At 37.5% G+C, this 20,485-nt stretch overlaps 1 protein-coding gene across 5 annotated transcripts in view; it reads right to left on the reverse strand.

Moving 5' to 3' along the window:
* The window catches only part of LOC129764654 (trehalase), a 122,290-nt gene that overhangs the window by 67,504 nt on the left and 34,301 nt on the right, over positions 1 to 20,485 (reverse strand). For 3 of the 5 annotated variants that reach the window (XM_055763951.1, XM_055763946.1, XM_055763944.1), the window contains exon 1: positions 13,950 to 14,345. The exons of the other annotated variants lie outside the window; for them this stretch is intronic. The gene's annotated coding sequence lies outside the window, so the exon portion shown is untranslated. Of the gene's footprint in view, positions 1 to 13,949; positions 14,346 to 20,485 lie in introns of those variants that run through there. 5 annotated transcript variants of the gene reach the window in all.

The following is a 20,485-nucleotide window of genomic DNA, read 5'->3' on the forward strand; positions in this document are numbered from 1 at the left end:
TCATGTTTTAGAAATTGCAATGTTTCTTAAATACACCCTTCACGGGGCTTGTTGTTGTTATGCTTCGAATAATTATGTACTTGTAGATTAAATAATATTAAAAGTTAGAAGTTTTTCAAAATGTTATTCACGACAGCTTACGGCTGATTCGTGATATGTTTTTTTTTATTTTGGTTTAGTGGTTTTACAAAATGGCTTTTGCAACTTGGAAAACTTGCGACCAAACCCACTATCTCGCAGGAGTACCATCGTCATACATATGCAGACGAATTATCAAGACTGGGCGAAAACTCTTATAACGGCGTCAATTTACTTAGAGGAATTATATCCTGGTTTTTGCTGCTTTTCTCGGAGACTAACAATGCTTTTGGCATGGGTCTACGTCTAACCTTTCAATATGTGGGCCTATTTCAAAGGTGAAAAAAGGAAAAAGTGAAAGATTTTGAACGTTAATATCTCTTTAATTAATCGATGGATTTTGATTCCGAATACACAAGTTAAGAGATGTTTTTGTTTGCGACACATATAGTGAAAAGAGAAAAGAAGTGAACAATGTAACGATGAAAGAGGTCAATTTTACTCGTATATGCTTCACATGATATGGATTCGGGGAATATTGTTGTTATGCCCATTCACGCGCCGCTCGGAGAATCACGTTGCATCGAAGCGCGATTCACATATATAGGAGAAGTGTGTAATACGCACCCCCAAAGCGAGAATGGATTTATCCTGACCGTGCTCTAAAATTTTAAGGTAACAACTACGTCAGTACGTAGATTAGTTAACCCTCAGTCATCTGTACTCGTTCTGTATTTCAGATACTGAATAACAAAAGTGCTACGAATTTTATTTTGTAAGGCGCCCAAATTCTAATTTTCTAATCATACGGTGTTAAATGGCCCAGCAGAAGTATAATATGCCCATGAGTTGTTCCTCTCAGAAAGTATAAAGCTCAGAGAAACAGCTTGTATGAATGAGAGATTCCATCAATCTATTCCCTTCATGCCCACCAGCGAAGAGAAGAGGTGAGCGTGTTCTCCCAGTACTCGTGCATTAATTCTCCAGTCCGCGCTCTTGTTTTCCTACATTCTCTGAGCACATAATATAGATGCCAGATGTGAAGACATGTTTTCGTTGTCAAGACATTTAATTTTGTGAACCCATACTGAGGTCATTTCAAAGTATGTGAAAACAATTGTTTGTGTGATAAAGAACACCGAACATGATTTAGAAATATCGTGATGGTTTGCTCATTTTTGTTCACCATGTCATACATTTGAAGACATTTATTCGTGTCATGCAGAGATATTTGAAAATCATCTGGCATCCCTCACATACAAGCTATTTCTCCCGTGAGAATGTTTACGGCCGAAAGCGAGCAAATTGCCCCGATCGAGGGTATGCCATACTGCCCGATGGTAAGCCGATGCGGAAAATATTGAATTGAGAAGGAAATGAATCCTTTCTTACCATTTTCTTCATCTGAGATATTCACTGGGAACTCAACTCAATAAATATGACCCACAGTTATCGCCTCTGAATCGGTTTCAAGCAACAAAAACCTTATAGAAATGATGTAGAAAATTACATCGAAAATCACTTCCAAAGAAAATTATTTTTCTTATTTTTTTAAAGCATGTTACAAATGTAAAACTTGCATGGTAGGATTCTATCATTGACAAGCACGATTACCTATTTCCATTGCATTTCTATTCTTGCTGGTTTACGAGAAAATCAGGCGGGTCAAATTGCCCGGCAGACGCATTTTAGACACATCTCCTCTAAGAGCGGAGATACGATACGAATGAAAAGTAGAGGAAGGAAGTGAGAAGGTCCCACGTCTCTCCGGTTATGTCCACGACATTGCCCACCCGTCTTTTTTTCTCATCTCCACCATACACAGCTTCGTGTTCGCAGAGCACATCGCTGTTCTCAACAATTCGAATTGTGTCACTTTTCGTTCAAGAACCTAAACCGATGACCTGTGTCAATTTTTTAGCAAGTTGGTCCAGGAAATGTTTGTGTATTTTGCTCAAAAATTGTTTTTGTTTACAAATCACGGAAATAAACTCTCGAAATGCCTCAATTTGGAGATATTTCTCTTTCAGAAGATCCAAGACACTATGAAGTGCCTCTCGCGAGAGAGCTACAAATGCAACCATTGAAGAGCCTTATCAATAAATATTTTAACATACTAGCCGCGGACTTCAGGAAGTGTGAAACCATACCGTTGAAACTCCATGCAGTAGTTAACCAAATTTCATTCGGAAGCAATCACTGAAGAAATACCTCGAACAACATAATAACGATGTCATCGGCTGTCCAGTTGAGCATCAAACGAAGAATAAATCTAAAGATCCACCTGGGTATAGTGTTTCGTTTGAATAAATTCCTTAACGTTATTCAAAACCATCTGAGGCTTCCTAGGAAGAAACTCAAAAAAAAAACGCGATGCTTTTTGACGTAGGACTACGTCTTTCATTTCTATACCGGGGTGTAAAATCAAAGTTTCGAAGACGAAAGCGTTACGCCGGAGACCGAGATTTTGAGCGTTAATAGCTCCTAAACAACTGAATGAAATGGCATGATAAACACTTCATTTGAAAGATGAAATGTCTACGCGTTATATACTTGTTACTTTTTGATCCAAAAACTTCAAAATTGCTTTCAAAACAGGTTATTGAAATCACCAAACGGTGTATAAGCGAGCGCCGCTCGGAAATCCACTCAGTTATAATTGAACAGCGATTGGAGCATGTTGTCGCTGCTGTGGTGAAGCTAACTTCGTTCATCATGAAATCGCTGATGAACGGTGTCACCAAGAGCCTGTTTGTGCACTTTAAGCCAGAAGGGAATCCATCAGGAGGAGAGTGATGTCACTGAAAAAGCGACCGAGAAAGTACCAGCATCGAAAAACGGTTCCGCTTGAGACATCGGAGCAGCCGCCATACACACATACACGCGCGCAAATCTTTTCGTTTGGTTTCTATCCAGCATCGAGAAGAATCCGAAAAGATGTTATCGTAACTGAAAAATAATCTGCCAGTTCCCCTTGGAATTGAAAATTACATTCAAGCGAAAGTGTTTATTTTAATGTTTTCTATTCATATAATACTGCGATCAAATGCATTTCGTTTTGTGATTTTTCAATCAAGTGCAATTAACAGGAAAGCTTCTTAAGATTATCCTTCCCCATCAGTAGAATATTTTCGTATACAATATTGGATGCATAAAACATTGTGCCTCCAACGTACCGCTCTCGTTTTCGAAGTCTCCCAAATGTCCCCCAGAATGGATTCAGATTCAACTTCAAACAAATGATCACTAAATCAACGATAGTCCTACGTCAACCTTGCGGTTATACCACAGATATAATCCACTTCCTGTTTTTACTGTTACATATTTGTTTTTAAAATTTCATTTACTCATAGCGACATATATCTTCTCCGAAAACATGATTGAAAAATTCAATTTGGTGGTGTATAACCACATTGGATCCAAATAAACCGAGTACTACTTGTTTACACATCAGAACACTACAAATGTTTAGCTGGTGTTGGACGAACAATGACAGCGCTCACGGCTTAGTACACAAAGCTGCATCTTTGCATCTAATAGGCAGCAAAGCGAAGGGAGAGATTTGTGTAAACAAACGAACGTGTCAGTGAAGCATATAATTTTAGTCAGTTGGGACTGTGTTAACGTTAATCACAGTGAGAACCTATAATAATGGTCTAGATTGCGCGATTGCGCGGCCACTGCCATTAGTTCATCCGCGAAAAGCTCATCACATCATTTCAACACGCAAACATACGATTAGTGATCCCCGATACTCGTTCGATCAATCGATTAATCGAATACTTCCTACAGAAATCCATTATTAATCGAATCGAAGCGAACGAATAATTTACGTCGATTAATTGATCCAAACCCAGCGGAAAAAAAAACGTACTGCCGCTGTAGTTTTATCCTAAAAATCAACCATTATCTTCAACGCTCCTCTAAACTGGTAAACGAAGCTAAACACTAGATTGCCCAAGCAAGTCATTTTGACTGCTTTTCAATTTCAATTAGGAAAGCTGTTATGTATAAGATGGCACAGTTTCTTAGAATGTTATGACTTTTTACACAACATATAACAGTGTTTATTGATAATTGTAGTAACCTCCCCCCCCTCCTTCATTTCCGGAGATATATATGTGTTATACCTATATAGCCCAAAAGCAGTCATTTTGACTGCTGGAGGAATTTCAAATAATAAAATTACTTTTATTACTGAATTCAGTAAATTTCGTATATGACCAGTTTCGGCATTGTATTGGAAGGCAGTTTTCTTTTTTTTTGATTACCGTCACATGAGAACATACAAGTACATGATAAATTGTCACTTTGGACGTATTGATAAGTTGCAGTTTCTCAAAAATCTAAAGTAGTAATTGTTATTCGAATTTTTGTGCAGTAATACTTGTTCAAACAAGTTGTTTATTTTGTTTCATTTGAGGCCTAAATGCAGGAAGTAAATGTTGAATAAAAATGAGGTATTGAAAAGTAAACGAACATAAGCGAACAGTGCTTCCAAGTACTGTAGAATCAGATGCAATAAATTCTGAACTATCGTGTGGAGATGAGGCAGATTGTATTCAAAGTGAAACATTTGACACTGAAGATGAGGAGTCGATCACCAATCATTATGGGAGATGGTCTTATCTCGTTGATAATAGATAACAATATTATCAAGCATATAAAAAGACGCACAAATGTAGACTGCTGAGTTTTGAGGAATGATTGAACAACAGAATTATCTGAAATATGTGCATTTATTGGGATTTGATATGCTTTTGGAGCTTTGAGAATATTGAGAATAGTACAGCTTGCTATCAACCAGGGCAAAATATTACAGTTGACGATTAATTATTTTCGACAAAAACCAAATGCAGATTTTCACAGTATATATGCCTAATAAACTCAATAAACTTGGCATACAATTGGAATTAATGTTTTGAATGGTTTTTCTTATTTGGGGATATATCATCAATACTTCTCAGTGAACACGTTGTTCTGAAACTTATCAAGCCATTTACAAGATGTTCAAGAAATATCACGACCAATTTTCCCTAGCATGTCACTCGCGACAAAATTATCAAGAAAAAAAAAATTCTGGTTGGAACCATTAGAAGAAACAAAAGGGAACTATCGAAATATGTTTATCAAACGGAAGATAAAATGTCTCGTTTTTCAACTCTGTTATGTGAATCAGAGAATTGTGTTCTTAAAGTATATAAAAGCGGAGTAAATAAAAGAGTAGCTGTTCTAGATTCTATGCATGAATATGTGAAAATTTATAAAAGTAATGAAAAAAACATGAAAAGATTTCCACCTTCATTTTCGAAAAAAATACATAAATAGTCCAAAAATGATTTTTTTAAGCAAAATAATTTATTTATCGTTCATATTCACTAATAACTTGTTATATAACTGTAAAAGATATAAAAAATATTGCAAATTAATTTAAAATAAATTTCTTTACACATCAGATATTCTTTCACAAAGCAGTCACTTTGACTGCTTTTGGGAAATATAGGTATATACTAAGTTTCGGTCTTTTTAGTGTTAATGCCGTCAACGCAAATTGAGCTTCATTGACGAGATTAGGGGAGCGTAAAATATAATAATTGATTTCAGGCGAAATGAATACTTTTTTGATTCCAGATGGCTTTCTAGTAAATGAGAAATATTAGTCTAACTAATTATTTCTCTCAGTGTGGTGATTAATCGATTAATCGATTATTTGGGGCGATTAATCGCATCGAATAACAAACTAATGAAAAGTATTCGATTAGCTGATGGACGATTAATTTCAAAAATCGCGGATCACTACATACGATACTGAACAATTCTCTTTCTAAGTTTATGAATATGGATATGTAAGGAGAAGCGTTTTTTTCTAATGATTTATTAACACAAGTGAGCTTCCGTTGGGGTTTCAGTGGCGTTAGTGTTCGAAACTAATTGCCGTTTGAGCGTTCGCCTCCTAAGTTATGCTTCGAGATTCACACAAGATTTAGAATTATTATCGGACACTGTATCAACGTTTTGTTATCTTTAAAACGAGTCACATGCTGCGAACGTGAGATGTATTTCGTTCTAGCACAGCTCTAATCACTCTGTGCCATGTGATCAGGCGACAATCGCTGGTTCCATGAACATGCGATCCGCGAGGATTGTCTCGTTCGTTTCAGAACTCGATTCTGATTCTAACGGAACTCCAATCGAGCGGTTGAATACGTGAGCGCCGGGTGATAACGGACAGGTTATTGCCGGATGGCGTTCGCCATTTCATTTTTTTTCTCGGTATGAACTGCAGCTTTTGTGGTTGCATTTGCATCATAGCGCACGATGCAGTGCACAATGGCCCTTCACGCCGAACCAGCAGATTTTATCACCGTTACGCCTCTAGGGCATTCGGTTAACCGCCTGTCAGTAGTCAAAGTCAAGGGTAGAAGGAAGTCGTGAAATCAAACGTGATTACTATATCTGGACAAGGCATCATCTATTCACCATCTATTCACTGTGGGAGCGGTATAATAAATGTCACCTGCCAGAGCTACCGATGTCATTGAAGCATTTGTAAGCGTTTGATGACTGAGTTATTGTTAGTTGAATGCACCAGCTAATGTGCATCCTTAGATAACAACTAATTGTTGGGCTAACAGCTTTGTGTAAATGAAAATTGTAACGTCAATGTGCTTGTACGAAAACTTGTTTTCGGAATGATATCATTGTTATTTGGTTACTAATATTGCAACTTTGAACGCAATATATTTCATTCGAAGCGGAAATTGTTTCCAAAATGTCGTAAAAGCGATGTTCGACTTTTGTGGATGCAGATAATACAAGTCGCAAGAAGTACTGTATAATGCCGTGTTAATACGATATGAACATAGCGGGGATTTTCTGGAAAGATAGGTTAGAGCGTTTGTGAAGATTCACCGGGCAGGACAATTTAGGGTCTAATGATACGTAATTTTATGTCTGGTTAGATGCAATTTACTCATAACTATCAGCTCCCCGGATGATTCCGCAACAAAATCGACCTTGTACTGATATAATATAAACTTCAGGCAGCTAAAAATAGACCCAAAGCGCAAGAGCTCATCCAGTTTTAACCAGTTCAACCGGCGGCCATCGAACCGTTCATCACGCACGCAAGCGAATGTCTCGAGCTACCTTTTGTCATACAGCAAAACGACCGAGTAGCCAAAAAAATAACAACAAAATTGAAACCATAAACCGGCACACATAGCCGCGCTTTGCTTTTTTTTTCGCGATGTTTACCCTGGTTGACCGCTACTGCCCAACACAGTTTCAATTCTCTCTACGGGAAGTTGCACTTGAAAGGTTACACCAAACTGGTTTAGGTACTGCTGCCGCGCATATTCAAGTACCCCCCATCCGTGCAGTTACTGTGAAATCGTAAGTACCGCCGATCTAAGGGGTTATCTCGCACTTGGGGCTGATTTTCCTAATGCGATAATCGCGCTTGTCAATTCATCATGGTCTAGCAATTTATCTTGATAGAGTACGAGTGGATTTGTTAAGGGTTTTGCTCCAAATGTACACTTTAAACTGAGAGTGCATACGCAATGATCCAAATGGAGAGTGGTTCGAATTAGGCGTGGGGAGAAGTTGGTTCGTTGTTCTTGATGGATGGTTTTCATTTGCTAATCGTGCATACAGTTAGAGAGATTCAGATTCAGTATATCACGATTGCGATAGGGTAGAGAATCTGAAGTCAAATTATGTCTAAAGATGATTCCCATCGCAAACACATTTGCATGTCTCGAACGAAATATGCACTTTATCTAATTTATTTCATGTCAACTCAAAAAAGAACAAACCTGTATCGTAGATATCGGGCTTGATTCTCGAATACACTTCACGGTGTTAACGAAATAAACGGCACGCCATTGAACTACGTTTTACGAGTTAGTGAAGTGTCGAAGATAATAATGAGTTTTCAGGCAGAATGAGCACTTTTCAAATAAAGAATCATTAATGAAAATTAACTTCTTCGTATCAAACTTGTATTCAATGTGAGTGAAAACTTGGTTTTCTTCATGTGATATAATAATCTCATACAAAAATTTCATCTGCAAATAATTTGATATTATAATGATAAGTTTAGCGGGAAACTAATCTCGTATCCAGATATCGACACCGTACCGTTGTCATCGCGGATACAGAAAAAAAAACTCGTGATACGCATCAACTCACATTGTGAGCTAACACCAAGTTGTAGGCAAAAAGATTGCTCGATGCGTCGGGGAAGGAAGCGAGTGGTTAGCGCAATCGAAAAAACATACCCATTTTAATCGTCAAATTGGTTAACTTTTTACTGTATTTTCTGTTCCTGTTCAATGAGAAAAATTTCTGGATAAATTTCCTTTCCAATGGAATCCAACGTCGTTAGATGGACATTTTCACAGGGTGCCTATCTTTCAATGCAACCGCCTTATGCAGGGTTGCCAACTACAATTTTGAAAAATCAGGAAGAATGAAAATAAAAATCAGGATAAATCAAGATAGTTCATATTGGGTTGTCCAGAAAGTTCATGCCGATTTTTGGGAGAACAAAAGCATCATTTTTGAAGGCAGACATACATTTATTCAGTTTCATATGCACAGTTGTGTTACACAATCTTGATTCTTTGAGCTCGGTAGATCGAACAGAGTTACAAATCTCGCGAGATCTACAAGTTTTTGCAAATAAGCCATCGAAATAAACGTAAACAACTTTATCATCAAGTGTTAAAATGTCTGAAGTTTATTTGGTAATTCCGGTGACTGCCACTCACGCTGTGTTTTATTACTGCAGTGGTATTATCACCACGACTGGAGAAAATGTATATGAGAAATGCAAGAGAGCTTCAAAAAACATCAAGTAATAAATTTTATTCAAGTGCCTTTTCTATGTCTTTTCGAGCGTGCAAAGGTACAAATCTGATTTTTCTTTTACGCCAACATAATGTTTTCATAAATGTCAACAATGCACCTTCGATTACGCGAATTGCTTTGGAATAGATCAATAATAAACGAAATAAAAAGTAAGTATTATACAAGTGCGAATCGGAGAGCTTTCCTATGTAGGCTATCCGTATTCAACTCGAAAGTTTGGGACCCAAATCTGATATATCAGATCAGAAGGCACGAAGCCAGTTTGAGAATATTAAAATTTGAATAAACATTTTTGCATCATGCTATTTAATTACTTCAAACACGTTTTTCTGACTCTAGTTTAACAATATGTCTATTCATTTCCGGTATCGTTACTGAAACTCTTCATTATAACAACAAATTAGACACAATTTTCGTATGCGATTTCTTTACCACCTGCAAAAAAAAGGTAATTTTAATTCATAATCTTTATTTTAAAATCATGTTCATTCCTTCTGAAAATCAATTATTATATTTGGCGCTCCCCGTGACTAGTAAAAAGAAGCTCAACGTCGTCAACGCGTCAGCTCTCAGTTCCAATCAAGGAAACTTTGGCAGAGATCCCATTATAATTATTGCGGATAATTTTTATTATATATTTTTTTGATGAAGTTAATACAAAAATCAGGATAAATCAGGATCATTTCAGTAAAATCAGGGAAAATAGAGTGTTTGTCAGGATATCAGGAAACGTGCCAAAAAGTCTAGGAAATCCTGAAAAATCAGGAAGGTTGGTATCGCTGGTCTTGTGTGTTCGATGATCAACAGTGTAGGAGGGAACCTCGTTTATCAAACTATGTGGCAAAACTAGTGTAAAATCTGTATGCAAGGGTTATCGTGGTTATCGAAAGAGAAAATCAATGAAGATAATCGATCAAAGCACAAAGGTCATCTTCAAAAGGTATGCGAGATTTCTAATTTTAACTTAATGTGTCTGTATTGTGACAGCAATGTAATGCATAGTTTTATGATATGGTGTGCAAGAAAATTATTACACAGTTACACTTTTAGGGCACGATATTAGAAATGCTTTTGCTGATTCAACATTACAGTAGCCTTGATGATACCTTGATGATTATGTTTTCAATATTTTGGCACTGAGAAAAGAGTGTCGATTGATCAATTTTAATTTTTTTTGTCGATTTCTAAAAATAAAAACATGTCTTCTCATCTGACATCACTGATCATACCGAGAAAAAGTGACTGAAGTCTCTTCAGTCTACAAAATAAAGCATTTCACAACTCATCTGCTGGAATAGGATATTTTGCTCGTCTCTATAGTGACTCAAGCCGAGACAAGACGAACGAATTGCTCGTCTCGTTATAAGGAATAGGGCCCAATATCTTTGATTTCTATATAAAGGGTTCGCTCTACGAAAAATGTAACGATTTATTGAGAGATTTAAAAAAAAATGGTTTCACTCTATCCGTGTAGGTTTTGCTACTAACAATTCTGCCATTCCATGTCAAACCGATATAGTGGTTCTCAGATTTTCGTTAAAAGGTGGTAGATTTGTTCTTTATCGCAAAATATTGGACCCGTATTTTTAATTTTTTCATTTGGGTGCCTATTTCTATTTTAGGGTGGTCCGAAAAATCAATCAAATCAATCAATCAAAAAGGTGAAAAACCTTTTTCCCAAAAATGACTTTTTTTAGAAAATTCATAACTTTTGGACTGATGAACCGATTAAGATGATCGATATATCAAATTGAGGCCAATAACTTAGTATTTTTAAGAATATATATTCTCCTTGCCGAATAATTGGATTTTGTTTTCGCAAATATTGATTGTACAGGGTCTTTCAGATTAAACGCGCACGCAACAAATTATAATAACTTCTACAAAAATGAACCGATTTTTAATTTTAAAAAAACAAAAATAAAGCTTACTTTAGGACATTTTCGATGTGACTGAGCCTTTTTCCGATAACGCGTTTTAAACGGTGAACGAAATTCTTCATTCACAACTCTAACATTACGACTTCGATGCTGTTGAAAATCCTAATTATTTCTTCTTTAAGTTCCTCCAAATTTTGTAGCTTATTACCATAGCAACGGTGACGTACCCCCAGAGGAAGTAATCAACGACGAGACATGTTGGAATTCTTACCATAAGAGGACACAATTTCATTAAGGTTTCGTTTGCTCGAGTAATACGATTTCACTAAAAATACACGTTGTTGTACAAATTGTACATCTTGACACTAAAAACCATCCGATCAGACTGAACGTGTAGCCGAATATTATCGTCTCGAAGTGGGGAATGCAGTGTTACCATCAATGGAGCGAAAAAAAATTTGTTATAAGAAGCTATTCGATTTTTTTGCGTGAGCGTTTAATCTGAAAGACCCTGTATTTGATTTTTGATGTTTTTATGGTTTTGGACTAGAGGGCACTATATTTTTTAAATTTTTTACATAGCATATTCAAAAATCAGAGATGTGATTTTATTCCGTTTTTAAGTTATGAATTTTCAAATTTAACCGATGGTTAAACAATCAAAATTTTCCCCCTTTTTTCAAAACAACTGGGCCGATACAGATGATCAACATATCTAATTGAAGCCAATTATCTAGTCTTCTTTTCAAAATATTACATTTGCGAGAAATTTGAATTTTCGATTTAGTAATTATTGATTGTGTAAGTTTTACATAATTTTCTCGGTTAAAGATAGAGAGCGCTAAATTTGTTTTATATTTTTTCTTGAAAGCTGAGATTTTTTTACATAACACATTCAAGAATCAAAAATGTGTCTTTTTTCGTTTTTGAGTTATAATTTTCCAAATTCAACTTGTTTTCACTCATCGTTCAATAGTCCTATGTGACTAGACTAGATCTATGCGACTAGAATCAATTTTTTCGCAAGTATAATATTTTAAATATTAGCTCAATAGTTTCAATTTTATTATCGGTCCAGTAGTTCAAAAGTAATTTTTTTTTCAAACATATATTTTTTTAAGGCACATGTGGCGTTAGCCTGACGGGGCCGAGAGTCCAATATTTTGACAATTTTTGTCTTACAACTATGTTAGTAATATGTAACCGATCACTCGCGGTTGGCTCGAGGTTAGTATTGAAAAGATCTCATAATTGGGATGTTGCAGTCTCCAGTACTATGTATGTGTGGCCGACACGAGATACTTCCTATTGGAGTGTAACTGACCATTAGACAGCGACACCCCCCTAGTCTGTACCTCATATCAATCGGCGTTTTTGAGGAACAGGTATAGACGAAGCAGAAGATCAGGATCACGACTACCTAAGATATCCCAGACGGGGATATCCGATTGTCTGCCTAGTGCCCTCAATGCTCTGGAAAGCTGAGAGCGGGCTGCATGGAACCGGATACACGACCAGACAACATGCTCGATGTCGTTGTAGCCATCGCCACAATCACAAAGATTGTTTGCTGCGAGCCCAATGCGATAAAGATGCGCGTTTATGTTGTAGTGATTGGACATAAGCCGAAAAATTCATTATAAGCAATTTGCCTTTCAAAAAGTGTGCCTTCTGATGCGCCCACCTTAGCTAGCGAGTCCGCTTTCTCATTCCCCGGAATCGAGCAATGAGAGGGTACCCATGCTAAGGTAATCTTGAATAATTTTTCGACCAAAACACTCAAGAGATGTCTTATTCTTGTTAGGAAATAAGATGAGCGTTTATCAACTTTCATTGAGCGGATTGCCTCTATTGAACTGAGACTGCCTGAAAGTAGTTCAAAAGTCATGATTTTTCCAATTATCGTTAGGCAAGAAAAACATATATGGTGTATATTGATTAAATTAATTAAACGTAAAAATAAACGATTTTGGCATAAGGTTTAAGAAAACACCCACTATAGAACATGTGGATTTCACTGAGCATAATCGTTGACCGAGCTATGGTGAAGTCTGGAAATCCCATAATTACAGACATCAATGTACTGTACGTTTCTTATCTTCGTCACGATATCTATCTTATTATTTGTGAGGTGAATCACGGATATAATACATTCAGGCTAGCGCAGCAGTTCCACGAACCGAGTTGCAATTCGCACGCTGCAGCTGATAATTTTTTCTTGTGTAAACAGAAAAACCTCCATGGTCCCCCTAGATCACTGATCTAAGCGCAAACGGACACAATTTCGCTGAACTAGTAGATTGGAGCGGGGTGAACTCTTTCTAGAAACGGAAGGGTATATGATCCAGATTCCAGATAATTGTGACGAAGAATAGCATGAAAACGTTGTTGATTGTGGCTGAATGTGCAATATTTCGTGGCTGGCTGAAGGTCAAACCAGAAAGTCTAAATTGATAAACTGGAATTACTGGAACATTGACTGATGCGTCCGCGCAAAAACAAAAATCGCGTTTAACAAAACGAGCAAATCGTGTACACAAAATCGCGTAGAAAAGAATCCTGTGTAATAATGAAATACACAGCATTTAAATCGAGTCAACACAACTTATAAGCTTTACTTATAAACAAAATTCAAATGTTTATTCAGAGTTTGAGAAAGAAAAAAAAACTGCTACTTAAGGACAAATGAGGTTCAACAAGCTAAAAAATCGCAAGCACTGCATGAGTTGACCTAAAGCTTAAAAAAATCGACATAAATTCGCATTGATTTGTCCACTCAATCGTGAACTTATAAACTGGTTAAAAGTCATAGTCATTTTTTTCATTGCCACATTGACCTTCGGTGTGGAAATGTGCCCCACGAGGCTTAGTAATCCTCGCGCGCGGCGAAACCAGATTACTGACAAAGATAATTGTTAGCTATACCTCAAACCTCGGGTTGGTAATTATCTTCTCCTACTCTCATGCGACCAGAGCAAGAAAATTGAGAGCAACTCAGCCACGCTTGTTGTCAAACAGCTGTTTCGGCGTTTCTTTGCAACGACAAAAATGCACTTTCACGACAAATATCCACGACTGAAACCATGAGACGGTTGGTCTACGACGGTATCGCACCTCTTGTTTGCCGGAAATAGTTTTCCTGTGATTCTGCGCGCTTGTCAGAACCGCAGAGCAGCACTCATTTCCTTGTTTGTTTCGCTGCTTACATAATCATCACTTCACTTTCACGAAGTTAAGAAGAGAACTTGATTCTGGGCATCAGAATCGTTAAACATTAACACAATCACTGACTCTCATCTCTCGTCTTTGTTGATAACAGCGCAGCATCATCACTAAACGCACGATGTAAACAAACACGATAAACAAACACAGAGCACAACGATGCGGACCGCGCTGACTGCATCCGAGCCAGAAACAGTATGACACCACAGAGTCCGCGTTTGCTGTGACAACGGATTAAAACTGCGACTGGCTTCGGCGGACTTGCCGGACATTGGCTGGTTGTTTCGCGAGAATGCACCACAACCGTCCGAACTAAATGTACGTACTAACTGAGCTGTGTAGTAGTAGTACACAACAAGTGCACGAGCGGCGGGGTTCGACCGACCGCTTGTAACAGAGCATAGCTGCTCGAGCGCAATCCGCGCTGGTGCTCTGGTGAAAAATCAAAAGCATCATAACGTGAACGTTGGAGTGGACGGACACTTTAGGTATTGGGGGAGTTGTGAGGGGGGATTAGGGGAGAAGCAGTAGTAGAAGTAAATACCCGATTAAAAGTGTATGTATAAGATTCTTTATTGAAATCGGAAGTTTTGTATTTTGTTACTTTTAATTTAAGTTTTTTTATATTTCTTCGAGATCGTTTGAAAACAAAAATCGTGACCAATTGTGACCAATTATTTTAGAACAAAAAAGGTAGTTAGAACAATGCACAATGGTCCAGGAGATGCATTTAAGTGGAAATTAGCCTTTAGAGCTGGACATTTATTCTCTAGACAAAAACTCGTTTTTATGTTGTCATAAATAGGGTGACCAAAATTGTCGATGAAATAAAAAATCTAACTTTCTCATCTTTATAGATAGAGGTAAACATAGTTCGACAATGTTGTAGCTCCAATTATTTGAGACATCTTTGTAGAACAAAGTTTTTCTCTATCTCTTGAAATAACCGATATAGCGCCCTTTTCTAAGTTACGTTAGGGTACGCTCTGAATAGAAATTGATTTTGTTTCCGTAATTATTGATGATATTTGTTTTCTATAGCTTACATCGTTTCGGGACCAAGAGCGCCACATTTTTTATATTTTTTCCTGAAAGCTGAGGTTTTTTCACATAATACATCCGAATACCAGAGAGGTGTTATTTTTCGTTTTTAAGTTATGATTTTTCAAAGTTAACATGTTTTCAGTTTGCGTTCAATATTTCTATGCGACTAGACTGGATGTATGTGACTATAATCTAGTTAATTTGCAAGTGTGTTATTTTTTCAAGAAAGGATAGCTAATAGGCTTTAATTTGATATGTAGATCATCTGAATCGGTCCAGTAGTTCAAAAGTAATAAATTTTTGAAAAAATACATTTTTGGGAAAAAAGTGAAAAATGATTTTTTGAACCATCGGGTAACTTTGAAAAAATCATAACTCAATAATTAAAGAACGCCTCCCTGGTTTTGAGATATGTTATGTGAAAAATCCCCAGCTTTCCATAAAAAATATAAAAAAATATGGCGCCCTTGGTCCCGAGACCATGAAAGCTATAAAAAACAAATACAATCAATAATGACAAAACCAAAACCTGAAATTTTTGCAAGCGTAGCATTTTTCCTAAATGACTTATAAGCTTTAGTTTGATACAGTGTTTGCCAAATGATCCACTCATTGAAAAAATCGCTTTCGTTCGTTCAAATATGATCTTTCAGGAAACATTTACCCCAGCGGTATTCTATTGTTGTTATGTGCTGCAAATCACGACACAAAAGAGAACGAGACAACTCTGCATCGGCTCGCACTTCATTGCACACCAGCATGCAAGCAAAGCTATCATATACGCTTTCAGTGCAGAAAGCTTATTTTCTTCTTTGCCTCTAACATATGCATACCGACCTCTCCATGCATCATGAAACAGCAGGATCGTACGGACAACGCAAAGCGAAAGATTCATATTCAGCTAATGTAGCAGATCCTGATTTTTAAGTCTCAGAGAGTGCAAACTATATGATTATTTAGTTCGATAGAGGCTAAGGGAAGGGTAGTCAGATTATATTTTCCATTTTTAACGCCTCTATCCCTTGAAATGTGTATATTCATATAGACCGCATAGTTTTACTAGCAACACCGCTCTCTTTCCCCATTTGTTGCTCTCCGCAAATGGTGACCGAATGATGACGTAATTTTTCTTGTATCATTTATTGCTTTGCACTTGCCTGTGCAGTGGGTTTCGCTATAGTAGAGCGGGACGATATATGCGGTTCAAACTTGTATGCAGGCTTAGAAAATGGTGTGCGATGTTTGGTACAGATCGGATATGCAATCAACAGTCTTCGTTCCTCTCTCAGTTTAATCACTAAATATTACACAAGTGATTACTGACATTCATACAAGTATCTGAATGATCCTCTCATATTTGGTTATATGTTCGTGAGAGTTTACTTGCATGACACATTGTGTATCATTCGATTTTGATCGAAATCCAAACACTGGTTTGATATGTCGACCGTCTAAATTGGTTCAGTAATTCACAAGTCATGAATTTAAAAAAAATGTCATTTTTGGAAAAAAAAAGGGGAAAAAGCCGATATTTCGGATCACCCTAAAATGAATATGTGCACTCTAACAAAAAATAAAAAATACGGGTCTAATAGTTTGCGATAAAGAACGAAACTACCCCTTTTGACGAAAATCTGAGAACTACTATATCGGTTTGACATGGAATGGCTGTATATACACAATGCACAATGGTCCAGGAGATGCATTTAAGTGGAAATAAGCTTATTGACTTCAATTTGATAAGTTGATCATCTGAATCGGTCCAGTAGATCAAAAGTTATGATTTTTTGTAGTGGAAAAAATGGGAAAAAAATATTTTTCGGACCATCGGTTATCTTTGAAAAATAATAACTCAAAAAGAAAAAAAAACGCCTCACTGGTTTCGAGATATGTTATGTGAAAAATTCTCAGCTTTCCAGAAAAAATATAAAAAAATATAGCGCCTTTGGTCCCGAGACCATGAACATTATAAAAACAAATACAATCAATAATAACGAAAACATAATTCAAATTTTCTGCAACTGTAGTATTTTTCCAAAAAGGACCAGTTGATTGGCTTTAATTTAATATTTCGTACATCTAAATTGGTACAGTGGTTCAAAAGTAATGACTTTTAAAATAAAAAGTCATTTTTGGCAAAAATGCGAAAAAAATTGTTTTTTTCGAACCGCCCTAAAATGGAAATGGTCAATAAAAAAAAAAATACGACTCTAATAATTTGCGATAAAGAACAAAACTACCACTTTTGACGACAATCTGAGAAACACTATATCGGTTTGGCATGGAATGGCTGTATAGAGAAAGAGGTATGTACGGTCCGCTCTGTGATTTCGAAATTCAGAGGATCTCCTTAGCCATAACGGTTGCGGGTCCGCGTTTTGAGCGAACGACCGTGGGCTCAATCTCAGGGCTCTTTTTTGATTGATTTTATAATAGGGCTTTTTCATAGTTAGAATCGAATGAACTAGTTTAAAGCCTCCAAAAAAATCAATCAACCTACAATATATGTAAAATCTGAGAGTTAAGTTGGAAATATTACTGCTGTGCCGCTCAGTGGAAGCATTTTGTGCGCTGAAATATGCGTTTGTTGAACAGAAACAGGAAGTGCATACGTTATGCACGTTACGTTATGGTATGTTCGATTTCGTATGGTCGATTTCGCACATGCAACGTTGCATCGAAGTTAAGGTATAAAATGTATGTCTGAGGTTTCAATTTCATACCTACCGACTTGGCAATCATCTAACTAACAACCAGTCAGCGGCAGCGGGGAGAAGTTTTCTAAATTGGCCTTTTTCTTGGGTAGAGGCGAATACACAAAAGTTTAAAACCTATATAATTCAACTATCTCTTTCACTCTCTCTCTCTCTCTCTCTCTCTCTCTCTCTTTCTTTTTTGACGTAGGACTACGTCTAACCGGAAGATATAGGGGGTGAAATGGAAATCTAGGCACTGAACAAGTAGGAAAAAATGCAAGATTTGGAACGCTTATAACTCGAGCATTTCTCAATAGATCGCAAAGGTTTTTGCATCAATTGATAGGAAATATATCTACGCATCTATCATAATGAATAACATTTCATTTTTCTTGAGATAAATAATTGAATAATTGTGAAATATCAAGCATTGTCAAAATGCACTATGTGCCCATTTTTTATTGGTCCATTTTGTGCTCCTCAAATCGTACCGACCAAAACGGGCAACCAGAGCAGCAGCGAAATAGAATGAAGCACGAATGTAAAGGAAAAAGGAAAAAATGAACGAAACATTGGTCGCAGTCTCACACATGCGTAATTCTCGAGCCAGCCAGTCAGCTTAAAAATCCCCGCTCCGCTGCCGTAACGATCATTCTCATTCAAACCGTACACCACATCGGTTCGCATCACAACACATCAACAAACCAACCCAAGCAGCCATTTCTGGACATGGTAAAGGAGGAAAAGTGAAGGGAAAGGCAAAATCCCGCTCGAACGGTGTTGATCTGGAGTTCCCCGCAAGGGTAACTAGGCCGAGCGCGTTAGTACCAGTGCACCAGTCCACCTAGCCGGCGCTATATAGTTTCGGCCGCCGAAGTGATCGAGTAAGCTGGCAAAGCTGCTCGCGGCGATAAGAAAACCCATATTCGGAACAGAACACATTCGGTTCGGTGGACATCAAGACAACAGGCAGTTGCAGCGAGTGGCGAGTGGCAAACGCAATCGCAAAACGGCATCAGGTAGCAGAAGAAAAAAGTTTGTTCTTTATACACACTGCTTTGGTGGCAAATCCAGAACAAGGCGGCATCGAGGGCGTTCGAAATGGTTTTTTTCAAAACCACGAGTACTAAGTTTTCTAAATTGGAACCATTCCATAAAACACGGCGCTTATCAGGGCCATTAAACCTTCCAAAAAAGAGTTTAGGAAATACAGTTCAATGCTTTCTAAAACAATATCCAAAATAATAATAAAACACAAATTGATGTTTCCATAATTTGTTTGCCAGGATATGATGAGTATGTGAATTTGGTAGTTGTTCTGAGCTTATTGATTTTCACCAATTCTTAAATTGCTTCTAGAGTGATAGTACAGTAATTTACACTTATCTCGACATTTAGATAATTGGACGGACCTGTAATGCGACATATTTATTTGGACATTTTTGTAAACATAGAGTTCGGGGTCCAAATTATGACCCCACATTGAAAGACGACACTGTACCACTGTCATCGCAAATGTTCAATTACAGGTTAAAATTACCTCCAATCCGATACTGAGTGGTGGTAATGCGACGTGCCATTGAATGTAATTTACTGTAAAATATGTCACAAGCTGGATGGGAAGAAATTTTCCAACTGTGAAAGCTGTGGCGAGTGGCAAATGCAATCGCTAAACAGAAAGGTTTAGCCGAACAAGATGGGGATATCGAGTGATAACAAAACAATAAACTCTTTAGATTGAAGATAATTTTGTGATCCTGAAAAGGACCCTTTTTAGCCTGCATGTGAATCCAACGAGCGAACAAATCGTAATGAATGTATTTTTTTGCCATCGCTCCCTTCGTTCGCTCATTCGTTCGTCTCGTTGGACTCGCCCCTCTGGCTGAGTCCGCCGATTTGTCTCTATCCTGTGAGTGTGTACCGCTAGAGTATAAAACACGCGGACGCCAAAAAAATATCTTATTTTCTTTCAAACCGTAAACCCGTGTAGTTGTACGGCATCGGCATCGTGGACGTAACAAAGGAGGACAAGTTAAGGGAACGGCAAAGTCTCACTCGAACCGTGCAGGTCTCCAGTTCCCTGTTGGTCGCATTCACTGATTGCTCCGCAAGGGTAACTAGGCCGAACGGATTGGTGCCGGAGCACCAGTATACCTAACAGCGATTATAGAGTTTCGGCCGTCGGAGTGCTCGAGTTGGCTTGCAAAGCTGCTCACGACAATCAGAAAACTCGCATCAAGAACAGAGCAGCTTCGGTTCGGCGCTCATCAAGGCAACAATTAGTTTCAGTGAGTGGCAAAGTGTTTCTCCGGCACGTCGCATTAAATGTAATTTACTGAACAATATGTCACAAGTCGGATGGGAAGAAATTTTCCAACTGTGAAAGCTGTGGCGAGTGTCAAACGCAATAGCTAAACAGGAAGGTATAACCGAACAAAATGGGAATATCGAGTGATAACAAAAACACAACACCAAAGGTTCTTTTCAGAACCATCAACATATTCATAAAGAGTAAACAGTAAACTAATCCATTTTTCAGGTAGATAGGTAGGTATTCACGTAGGAGAAGAAAATAAAACAATATATTTAAAATATATATTTAACAAAAGCTGTCCCCTTTGTATAGTCCTACGTCACTCCGGTTATGTCCCCGACATTACCCACCCGTCTTTTTTTTTCTTTCTCTCT

The sequence above is a fragment of the Toxorhynchites rutilus genome, chromosome 2, assembly GCF_029784135.1.
Source record: "Toxorhynchites rutilus septentrionalis strain SRP chromosome 2, ASM2978413v1, whole genome shotgun sequence".
In the NCBI taxonomy this organism is placed as follows: Eukaryota; Metazoa; Arthropoda; class Insecta; order Diptera; family Culicidae; genus Toxorhynchites; species Toxorhynchites rutilus.